The following is a 13,132-nucleotide window of genomic DNA, read 5'->3' as shown; positions in this document are numbered from 1 at the left end:
CTGGTTCAATTAAAGAAGTACATACCTTTAAATATTTTCATTTTGCCTAACTTGAAAGCTAATCTGAGCCTTTTTAGGTATGAGTTCCATAACATAAATTTTAAAATCCCCCAAACAATTCTCTTCAGTAAGAGCAATAGATTGAGCTGAAAAAAATCATTGTATGATCATTTGAAACAACTAGATTACAGCAATATGTAGTACTGCTAAATACTAAAGCAAACAAAAATATTTTAGAATGCAACAAAAAAAGAAATAGACTCATTTTGAGTGCTGATTTTTGAAATTCTCAGTGTTCAACAGACACCTTGGGATTTCAAATTAGAAGTCTAACTTCTACATGGACAAAATTAATGCTACTTTCTGTTTGCAACAATGCTACTACTCCTCTACCTACCCTCACTAAATCCATACCTGCCTTATGCTTATGTTTCTCCATGCAAGCTCAAGTCATAAAGAAATTGATATAAACTCAAAATTTGTGACTTTTTATTTTTTATTTTATAAATTTCAGTCATTACAGGAACAGTATTTCAATAAATACCTGTAGAACACATAGCATAAACAGCACTATGTCTTGGGTACTTGGCAATTCCAGTTGCTACTGATATCAAGAAAAGAGCCTGTATTGTTCATTTCTTATCTCAAACTCCTAGCATTCTCAGCTACATCTTGGTTCCAGAAGATTAGAGTAAGAAAATAAATTTCTAAATTTATATATTTGAAAAGTGACACTTGCTGGTAAAGTTGTCAGGATCTTATTATGTTTCTTCAGTTGGAAGGTTTATAAAAGCTACTTCATCCATATTAAATTCTGAAGTAAAATAGATTTATGTGGGAGATAACTTAATCTCAGCTTAACGTCCATACAGTACCCCAAAAGATTACAGTTCATGTCTAATTGAGCTTTTGCAGCACAGTCACAATCACCTACACAAGGAGATAAAAAAGATGCCATAACTCTAAAAGAGACAATACTTTATTCCATTCTGCTTACTCCTTCCCTCTTACTTTTCCTTCCTTCCCCTTCCACCCCCCTTAAAGAACAGACACACTGCAATTTAAACATTCCCACAGCAGATAAACATTAAAATATTTTCCTAGTGATGACCTTGTTTATCAGTACTTCAAAAACTTAAAATTATGTCTGACTTTAGTTTTACAGTAAAAATTATAATGGTTTTTGCAATTCCAGTTGAACTCTTCCTATAAAAAAGGCTCAGTTCTGGCCCCAGTTGGGAAAAACATTGTAACATTATTTGGATAATTGTTAATATGGCTGACACAAAAATTTGATGACACTTATAGCTGAGCATATGGACTTCTCCAACTTCAAGTATGAAAGTCATCCTCCACTCTTAGGTCCATAATATCCTCTTGTCATCTGATCAAAAAATGGGGTTTGCTACCACCCAGTCTTTAACAGCTTACTTTATATTGCCCTGTTATCAAAAATACTCTAGGCCACCAACTTTTTTAGTGATATTAGCTTACCAAGTATAAGCAGGGTTACTGGAGAAGCTGTAGCGTATTTTCTTTCCCTCTTGTACAGGTCTATAGGAACATCTTAAGGTAATGTGAAATACATGTTACGTTCTAGCAAAACAAGGCATAATACTTTCCATTGAATTCATGAAATAGGGTGCTCAGACTATATCAAAGTGCTGCTTCTGGTTTTGGTGTAGGAACTTTCAACCTCCTCAACTCTTCCTGATTCCCTGCAGAAATGTGATTATAACTAAAACTGTCAAATGGAAATAATGGCTATACTTTTTAGGTAGTAGATGTTTTGCAGCTCTGCTTATTACAGTGTAGATGTTGGTGTTATGTGTTTTGCCTAGAAGGCCTTCCATTTAATATCTGATTAACACTTGTTATTTATCCTCATGTCTTCTCTCATCTTCTTTGAATGAATGTGTTGACTCAATCCAATTGTTAGAGGGTGAATGAGAAAGTTCAATCAGATAGCTTTTAAGGTAGGAACAATACGGGATTAACATTGACAAGCAGGAGTCAGTGCCCAAAACCAAGAAGACACTCCAGATTAAGTAAGAACAAAGGGCACATTTTTTTTTGTCTGATGCAATGCAGCATTTTCTTCCCAGATCTGGAGCTTAATTATTTTTATTTTTTCTTAATAGTTTTACAAAGAATAAATGAGCAGGCCTTGTTACATAATATTTATGGATCTTGGCTCTCTACTTACTTTCATTCCTTCTTTTTTCTTTCATTGAAAAATTATACTGGGACATAGTTAACATCTTCATGTGCCAAGAGCTTTAGCTAGTTGCTAGCTAATTTTATCAGTCAAGAAAAACTTGATTTAACCTAGTCAGTAAATCATATTAAATCTTAGTGCTAAACTGATACTCTTAGAACAAACATTTAGCTTCTTAAATACTAAGTAAAATGTTGTCAGTTGTCTAATAGCTCAACTAACCTTGACTATGATTATCACACTCATATGTCAACTCTTTCTTAGCTTATTTGGCCTTAGCTAATGGTAGCACCTAAAGATTTTACTTAAAGTTTTTAGTAGAGAACTTAAATGAGACAAACCCAAGTCAAATAAATAAAAGAGGGTGGCAGCTACACAGCACTCCATAGAGCGTTGAGGTAATATTTTCTTACTAAAACTTTTTTTCATGTCGAAAGTAATCTAACTGATGCTGAGCAGGGACATTGGGGAGCCTTCTACGGAGTGTGGTTATACACTAGTTTGATGGGACTTAGTGCAAATAACAAGTGTCACAAAAGATTCTTACTCCTAGATTTTGAGGGAGCTTTTAGAGAAACAAAGAGTGCTACAGCTGCTTGAGAAAGGAAATAGGAAAAATCTGAAATACCAATGTACGTGCAAGGGGAAAAAAACTGGCTTTCATCTGCCACGACCCTGGTAACTTCATGATTGCTATTCGGCATGCATAGTCTTAAAAATAAATCAATGCATATTTTGAATGCTGTCTGAATACACATCATTGTACATTTTTATGGTTTTAAGTCCTGATAGTGAACCTTGTGTTTTGATTTTACAGTTATAATGGGATTCATAACTTCAGAGTCATTAGGAATAATATCAGTAAAATCAGCTAAGATCTATATTCTCCATAAAATAAAAGTTAAAAAGAAAAAAGTTTTGTCTGGAGTAGAGATGTGTCTTGAGTATGTAATCATTTTTCTCTATGTTCCATCTGACTTGCAGTCTTTATTACATGTTGCTGGTAGCAACCTTAAACCCAAAGAATGGCTTTGTATTCCACAATCCCTTTGGAAGTTAAGCTCCTCTGAAGGATGGCTCGCTGTTACATAAATCAGATTTTACACAAATCAGTCTGAATAACATAGCATTATAACTGTACTCTCTCTGGGGGTATGCTATCCATCAGGAAACACACAGCTTTTTCCAGCCACATGTAAGGAAGTGCCAGCCTGTCCTCAGTGCCTCCACAATTGTTTCTAGGGGATCTGATACTTATAATGCATGGTGCTTGCCAAGTGCTCCCAGGTTTCCTGGAAAGTAGCTATAGCAATGAAAAAATATGTCAGCTAAGCCGAAGTCCACTGTCATTGCAAACATCAGGAACTGGATAATAGTCACTGTTAGATGCAGCAGAGACTTAGTTGAATTCCTGTGTGGTGATTAGGGAAAAAAAATGATTGAAGTAGGTTTAAATATTGATTTACATCTCATAGGCATCATCAAAAGCATCCTGGAAAATGCCTAGAAAATATAAGGTCTGACACGAACCTCTGTGCATAAAACTTTGACTCCAGCTTGGTAAGTATTGACATTTTCCCAGAAGAGAACAAGCATATATTTATATCACACCCTGTTACAGGTCTCTGATGAGAATGTCATTTATAAATACCTTAAGTATCATTAACTCATATAGTCTGACCTCCTACATAATTCAGAATATGTATAATTCAGGTATAATTCAATATGAAAAATAATCTAGTTTTTCCTGCATGGAAGCTACTTTAGGCAACTAAAGCACAGCTTCCAAACTGCTCTTGATTTTATTTTGAGGCTTTAGAAAGGGAGAATCCAACATGTCCTCCTATTCTGTAACATGATTTTGTTAAGAAAGAATAGGAACCTTAATTTTTATTTAAATTTTTCTGTCAAATTTGTCATCATGGATTCTCATTTTGCCTCTCATCACAAGATTAAAGTATCCTTGATGTTTTTATTCTCATGTAGAGAAGGCTGAATCATAGCACTGGAAATCCTATTGATAAACGACCATAATTTATATGAATCTTTTTGTCTTGTTTTTTCTTCTTGCTTATGCTGTTATTTAAGAAATGCACAACTCATTAACAGCTTTGGAAGCATCAGAGCAAGTATTGGTAGTCTCTTGATTCAAATTTCATAGTATAGGTTGAAGAACTAAAGGAATCATGCAAGTAATAGCATTCCTTTCAGGGTCTTTGTTTTCTCACATAAGATGCGTTCAATCAGTGGATACCAGTTCAGGCTTTCTTTATTTGGATTTTCTTAAAGCCAGATGAATTACTTTAATTAGAATGAGTATCACCTGTGTCCAGGAATAGGCTCACGGAAATAAATAGGAATAGTCATGAACTAATTTAGGCCAGGGCAAGGTGACATAACTTGACACTTACTTTGCCAGTTTTAGCAGGTAATACATATTTTGACTGTTTTTGGAAAGTTTAAAGAATTTCTATCTTTACACAAAGATAGTGTAGGCTTTAAAAAAGACTGATCAACAGACCAGAACTGTCTAAGAATGTGCACTCAGTCAAGTAAAATCATTAATATGATAAAAATAAATGTAAAGATCTTTCTTGTCAGCAATTAACTCATCCTTTATCTTTTTCTGCTTTCTAAAACATCTTTTTCCTGATCTCCACAGAATATCAGTGCATTTGAACTATCAGTGAATGGATTACAAATAAAAAAAAAATTAATCTTTTGGATGTAAGTAACATGGTCAGGACTATCAGTTTCTGACTGACTTTTTCTACTTGATATGAGAATATAGATTTCAAGTTATTTTAGTCTAGATGGTGATTCTTATCAAAAAAGGAGCCAGGAATATTATCCTGTGAAAAGATATTCCATAATTCCCATTGGCTTTCTCACATCTTTCTCTGAATTATCTAGTTCCTACCACTGCAGAGAAAAATTCTAGACTTGACAAGTGTGATTCACTACAATAGTAGTATTTTAGGAGGCATATTAATCACTGACAGAAAATGAAGATGTTCATGATCTTGCACAGCCATGCTCTTGCATTCTCCAGGAAGCATTTATTTCTATGCATATTGGGGATGTTACTCAGTTATTTTATCACAAACTTTCTATAACTAGGTGGACCAGGATCACATTACTGTTTTCTCCAAAGGCACCAGTGTGATTCTGCCTTTAACTCTTTCCTTAAAAATTCTCTTCTTCTGTACCTGAAAGAAATAATTAGGCTGTCCTGAAGACCCAGTTAATCCCGCCATACTCTGAACCTATTTTATTTCATTATGAGGAATTTAAGAAATGGAATTTTTGTTTTCCAAAAGTCTAACAAGTGTCATTATAGCATACACTGGTCCTGTTACTTACTGGTTTCATCCATCACTATGCTAACTCTGCATAAACTTTGCTGGTTTATTTAGTTGTTTGGGGTTTTTTTATGAGCCACCATCTATAATTCTTATGCATAGAAATTAGAGCATTAAGTTAGGTTGCTTCTTATAAATCAAAAAGTGTTTATTTACCAAGGTAGGGAGAAAGATCTTGACAAATCAAGACCTTACTGCCTCTAAACACCCAGGAGTTACTAGATGAAAATAGACATTCTTTTACCTGCTTCTCTCTCCCCCTTGTTTATTGACTCCACAAAGCTCTTGGAAGGACTGGTTGAGACAAGGGGGATCTACGTTACATAGGAAATGTCCTCTCTATTGGGAAGAACTGCATTAATCTGCCCTTCTTTTGGGTTGATGATTATATCACAAGCCCATGCAGAGAGAAGGAAGGCAACAGAGCATTGCTGTTAGTATTTGATACAGCATAAAAAGCAAATAAACTGTTAAAGTAATATTAAATTATGCTGATAAAATGGAACTGAGAAACAGAAAATGTTATGACACCGAATGTCAGCACAGTGCCATTTATAAAAAAAGGATAAAATGTTCCATAGAATGCTAAATAATATTTTTTTATTTATTCTAATAGCCTAACAAAAGATTGGACTATAATTTTATTTAAATGTTGACAGTTATCATGCACAGACTCAAAACCTGGAGTCCATCTGAGCTAAAAGACACGGACCAGAAAGATAGAAATTAAACAAATCATTCTAGTTTTAAGGCTCTTCAACATGAAAGTTAAGAAATCTTGAGTGACCATGTGAAAATGTTCTGCCTGCTTGAAAACTTGGGTTTTCCACTTTCTAAGCATCGAAATGATCAGAAAAAAAAAGAAAAAACAACAACAAAAAAACAAAAATACAAAAAAACAACCAAACAAAAGAAACCTATATATTTTTTACTGTAAGTAGCACTGGTCCATAACCAAGAAAAAACTATTTTGAACTTGCTTCATAGTTTATTTTTCAGACTTTTCTTCTCATTAATTTCATGTTTCATTCTGATTTAGTTCATTCATGGTATAAGAAAAGAAAATGCACAGGACTATTACTGAATGACGTTTGCTACACCTCTAGCTGCATGCTACAGATTGTATGAAAATGAGACAACAATCTTGCCAAGAGAAGCTTTTCCTAGCTGGACGTCTCCAAGTCTTTGTGATATCACACTTTCTCCACAACAAAAGAGCTCTCAAGAGCCTTCCAAGTGTACCAGTGGGTCTGGGAGACTAGTGGCTGTCCTTTAAAACAGAGCGCAGCACAACGTAATTTGGAGAATTTAGTACCTGACTGAATGTTTATGCTGTTTACATGACAGATCTTCTCCTTGCCATTTCCTGTACAACAAGTGCATGATATATCTTGAAAAATTGTAAATACAATGTCAACTCAGACAGGTTTTTTTATTTGTTTCTTATTTTTCTTTTTATTTTTAAATTTGCAGTGATTACTTAGTACATGATCTGTATTCTTTCTCCTCACTGTTTAAATGCTTCCAGGCTACTACCAATGTCTAACTTCAGTTAAATAACTATTTTATAAAGTCAGAATTTTTATAGTCAATTAATTTATAACAGTCATTAGTCTCCTACCTGTCTACCTAAAGACAAGCAGAATTAATATTCCATGTTTGCAACAGAAGACCCATGTAAAGCCTAAACACAAATGATTACATGAATAAAGATTCATATGAGCAATATTAAAATGTGTTTAGTATTAAAGAAGTTAATTAATCTACTCATCTGTTTTATAATTTCTTGTGTGATAATTTTACATTTGAATCTTCAATGAAAAATGGTGAAGATTATCTTTGAACTAAATGGTTGTGCAGAACAAAGTAATCATTAAGAAAAATTAAAACATATGGTGGTATAATTTATTCCAAATATGAGTAACTCAGCCAAACAGTGAGTTTCCAATTTTGGAAATTGAATTCAAAAGCAATGTCAGCAGTAAAAATGTTGTGTTAGTTTAACTCTAGTATTTAGCTGCTTTCATTTTTTTCCTCTGTATTTATCAGAAAATATTTCTGTTTTCTATAGAAATTAATAAAAATAACCCCACAGAAGTTCCGTGCTGTGTTAAATTTATTATAATTACAATTATTATTCTGGTATACCTACAGAATTTTACACTTTGCATCTTCTTTGTACTAGTGGTCGAAATTAAATACAAAAGAAAGTGTCAAACTCAAATTTATCGTGATACGTAAAGTATTGTAAATGTAAAGGAGTACCAGCTGGTCTCAGAAATTTAGCGTCTTTGGTTTATAACAGATGCTGAGAGAAGAAAGAATAACACAGTTTTATTTCAATACATTTGTTATCTCAGGTTTTCTGGAGATAATCGTGTGGAAAAGAAATATGAAAAAAAATAGCTTCTGGCTACTTATATGCCAGCATTTGAGGCTGGGGCCTATAGCATTAGCCCACACTCAGGTGAGTCATAAAAAAAATCTGTCAAACAGCTGAAAAAAAGAAAGGAAGGAAGGAGAAAAACGTGACCTTTCCAGGTCATTCAGATTCCCATAGGAAGCCAGTGAGGCAGAACCACATCACATTAACTTGCTGGTCTGTTCCACAATTTATCACTCTATTCTAGTGCAAACTTCATCAGTTCTGTACCATTATTAAAGTAGAAATCAACAAAAAAGTTGTCCTTCAAGTGAACAATACTGACAGATGTAGTTATAGAGATTTCTTCTGTAACATCTTCTTTTAAAGGAACAGTAACATCCCTCTATATTGAATATGATGTTGATGTTATCACCTCTAACAAAAAAAAACACACTGCAGTTTTACGGTTCACCTATGGTTCACCTACTACAATTCTCATGCTTTTGTGCATGAGCGTGATCTCTACTTTGATAATAACAGCATCTGCTTTGCTTACATGGAAAATGATGTTTCTTAAACCCAAGTTATTTCATTTCCACAATTTTGCATAAGACTTCTAGGAAAAGCTTTAAAATATTTACATTTGTGCAACTTTCTAAAGGGCTTCAAGCTTCTGGGAAAGCAGATTATCTTAGCTTCTGAATCCGAAAGAACACAGTTTATTTAAAATTCAACTTATTTCCATTTTGACTGCTTAAAGAGGAAATGTATGAATAATAAGAAGTCTTACAGTGTGATGTCCAAAGCACTTGAAAGTTAAAAATGTATACACCTTTACAAGACAATTTTCTATCCAAAAGGTGTTTGTATTCTTGAATTCATATCTTTAGACTCCATAAATGTTCAAATAAATCTCTTCGTTTTATACTTTTCACCTGACATGTAATATCTCTGTTTTTAATTATTGGGGAACCTCAGGCATGAAAAAATTAATTGACCTGAATAAATATCACAAAGGAATTGAATCTTCATCTCCTGAATGTTAGTTCTTTGGTTTTATTTACTGAATTAACCCCTTAGGAAAGAAATCATGCATTGCTATTAATCATCTTTCATTTGACATTCCTGCAGTTGTTCTTTTGGCTCCCAATAAAGCAGTGATGTCATTTTGAAAGCAAGAAAAAGATGCATATTCATTTGAGCAATTGTGAAAAGAATGATTTGGCTGGTTGTTATTCAAGTAAATTCATTTTTTCTGGACCTTTAAACTAACTTTTATAGCCAACTGATGAAGTAAGAAGAAAGATGTGCGTGATTCATGGTGCTATGTAATGGCTGCAAATTGGAAGAAATGGGTTTATAACCAGGAATCACATTTTCTGTTGAAAACCACAGTATTTCAGGGAGACTACTAGCATTCTTGATAAACTTAAGAAATTCAGGTAGGTCTCAGCTCAACTCAATTTAGCTGCTTAAATATGTATAGACATTTAAAACTATGCTATAGAGCACAGACATCTAAATGTCCTCTACTGCCAATAAAGAGTTGTACCTGCATTATACCTTAAGATAAACCTCTGAGACATAACACTAGGAGTTCACTAATATAAGGTGAAAATAACTCCATGGTGTTTATGCAAAGCCCATTTAAGCATCATGACCAAGACATCTATTACATCCCAAGAACCCCAGAGAGGGGAGGAAGCCATGAAAGAGAGCAATGTTTTGTCACTGGGTGGAGCAAAGAGGTAAAAAATGAAAAAGACAAATAGAGAGATCTTAGACCTACCTGGTTTAATATGTGTTATATTTAAGAGGTAGTTATTTTAAAAAGAATTGTATTCCACAAGAAAAAAACTGCTAAACAGTTATATTTATCCTCTAGCAATTGTGTTGTTGCTATTGTTCTGGTTTTTTATTTGTTTAAGTGTGCTCTTTTTTTCGGATGAAAATTTTGACTGTTAAACAAGGTTTGTTAAACACCTTTTTTTGTCAGGTTAGAAAATCAGGTTATTGAGCATCAGAAGTGTTTGCATGATGTAGCCAAGTTTCTGAATGGAGCCAGTTGGTTTTGTAGTGGTCTCTACAAAATCTAAACCCAGTTCTTTTCACTGCCAGTTAGATTTTGGCAGAAGAAAATATTGTATCAACCTCTATCTCATATTCTTCACTCTAAAGATACAAAATCATAAGCCTGTTTTCTAAAACAGAAAAAATCTTTATAAATAAAATTCATTTCCTTTTTTTAATATATATATATATTTTATTATTATTTAACTGTAGAAATTATCCATATGAAGAAATGTTAAAGAAGGGAAACAAAATGGTGGGGGAAGTCTGAGGGAGACTGAAATGCATGCTTAAGAGCAAATTATTTGCAACAAAAGGCAAATAATTATTAATTAGTCTAAACACTTTAACATTTTATTTTGGTTATAGCTTTATTATGAAGGAACTTAATCCAAAATATCCACTGAGGGTGCTAATAAACATGTCTGGTGTTAATAACAACACTGTCTTTAACAGAAGACACAAATGCTATACGCCATTTATAATGTAGAAAGAAGTGAGGAATTTCAACCTGAAAAAGTACTTTCAGGCACTTTGGTCAATGCAGCATCACAAATATTGCTATGAGCCTTATCATAGACAAAAGACAAGGAAATTTAAATGAGTTATTTGTTACCAACTGGTCAATTAAATTTGGATGGCTGCAGAAAGCCCACAGGGATGAAGGGCGGCCTGAGTTAAGGACAAGATCCAAATTAAAACCAGTTCTCAAAAGTACTGCTGATTATTTTTTTTTTTTATTATTCCTAAATGCTTTGTATTCTCTGTGTTCCAACTAAGAGTAAAATTACAAATTTATGAAGAATACGGTTCCAAAATTAATATATTCCACAGAATGAAGCTTTTAATTCAAATCCAAAACTTTCAGACTACAAAGCATTATAGGGATTTGTTCCAAGCCAAATCCAGTATGGAACATTAGCAGATGCCATATTTAATGTCTAGTTTTATTGTCCAGTGGTCAGTGTGAAATATTTGCTCTGAGTCCCAATTTCAGCTGGGTTTAACACCTTAAAATGATGTGACATTTTGTGGTGGCCTCAGCAAAAAAAAAAAGACAAAGATAGATTTGGTTGTATAAAATCATGTGGTTCTAACGAACAAGACTGATGATGTGTTTTTTCCCTCATCAGTATTGACATACACTTAAGCACCAAGAGGTACACACTCTCTCTCTCTCTGGTGTTGTTTATAACATTAAATGAAGATGCTTAGGCCCAAAACCTAACAAACTCCTTTTTGAATTGATGGCTTTTCCCACTTCTGTGGTAGTGGAGACAAACCTGACGTGATCTGCAGACATGAACCATCTGTGCCCATCCTTTCCAGAGCCAGATGTTCCTACTGCAGGAGTTTATGTGTTCTTTATAGTTCCTTTGAAGCTTCACAAATATTAATTTCCTACAAAGATGATAGAGAAAGGTAATGGTGGTGAATAACTGCTCAGTTAAAGTCTAAAATTAATGAAGTAAGAAACCATAGTTGGTTAATGCATTCCTCATATCATGGGTTTTGAGGGTCATGATTGTGAGTCTTCTATAGAAACAATAAGAGAATAATCATAATAACATTAAAATCTGGAGGGAAATATTCAAAGAAATATTTATCCTAAGACAAATTCCTGAGACTATCTGGGGAAAGGACTAGCTCAATGATATAAACTTAGAATTAAGTCTTTCCAAAAGTTAAGTGTCAGTGAAAGACGTGTGTGAGTATATGAATTTATTTTTAGGGAGATAATTTAAATATACATTTAAAACAGGATATTAGCTGTGGAAAATTACTGGCCCTTGAACTGAAATAAATAAAATATGACCTTCAGTACCAAATAATTCCTCCCATCTTACAGCTATTCAAACACTGAAGTCAATTGGTCATTTGTTGGGTGTTCAGCCCACAGAGGAATAAGCTTCCATCTATGGCTGATCAAAATTTATGAATTTATAAATATATACTTTTAGTTGGCAGGCTTTCTTGATCAAGCACCCCCTGTTTTTAGAAGAAGATGGCAAATTTCCATAAAAGTGACAAGTAATAGTAATCTTTCTCAGACAGGCTTCCATTCTGCTGAGTGTTTTAGTCTGATGATCTGAATATGGGAACTAAGTGCCAGATCTGCTGAGGTCCTGTGAATAGTGTTATCTGAATAACTGTATTTCAGTTCTTTAAAAGTAAAAATGAAGTTTCAAGTTGAATAGAATGTGAAAGTCCTTTTCTTTGTCTCAAATATATAAAGAAAATATTATTTCTTTTGAATGAAAGATTACATTGATAGTAAGTATCAGAGGAAAGATCCAAGTTGATCTACGTCAAATAATTTTGTTGTCTGAGTTCGGCATGCGAACATACTGGACCACAAATCAACTTCATACACTGAATCATTCAGGAAAAAAAACAAAACAAAACAACCACCCAAATCCCCCAGTTTTAGATTCATAGGTTTAAGTCAAATTATGACATAGCTTAAAGCTGGATCTCTCACATCTGAATATTTTATCACTAGTCTATTGCATCAACATAGGTAAAATGCACACTCTCGCCTTGACAGTTTTATGACTGTAACCATTTCCTTGCTATTTCCATGAAAAGTAGTTGCATCTTCAATTATTCAACCAATTCAATGTGAATTTGTCAGCAGGCAGGAGGCAACAGTCATTTTAATCAGTCTATGAGATACAATAAGGAGTTCAATTCTGGATTAATTCTAGTCTGATTGCCTGGACTAGTGCCCAGTAACAGTAGGAGCACGTAGGAGCATGTAGGGTGCCATCCTGGAATGTATCTTCCAGTTTAGTTTCATCAGAAAGGAATCCTGTTTTCATCTTCTCCCCCTGCTCGCAACATGAACCCAGGTATGGTATGTGAATCAGAAAATTCACTCCAAAGTAATAGTCCTGATCAGAACAAAAGTGTTCACTTAGATGCACCATTACTAGCCTGTTTTTCACTCAGAAAGTGCTAGTGCAGTCAAAACAGGGTATAAGTTCTGCAAGTTATACAGTTTTCAGGAGTTGAGCTGTAGTTTTTTTCTCCTTCCTAGTAGCTGATGCAGTGCTGTGGTTTGGCTTTAGTCTGAGAACAGTGTTGGTAACACACCAATGTTTTAGCTGTTGCTCA

This window comes from Lathamus discolor, chromosome 1, assembly GCF_037157495.1.
Source record: "Lathamus discolor isolate bLatDis1 chromosome 1, bLatDis1.hap1, whole genome shotgun sequence".
NCBI lineage: Eukaryota > Metazoa > Chordata > Aves > Psittaciformes > Psittacidae > Lathamus > Lathamus discolor.
This window is presented reverse-complemented; position numbering follows the sequence as displayed.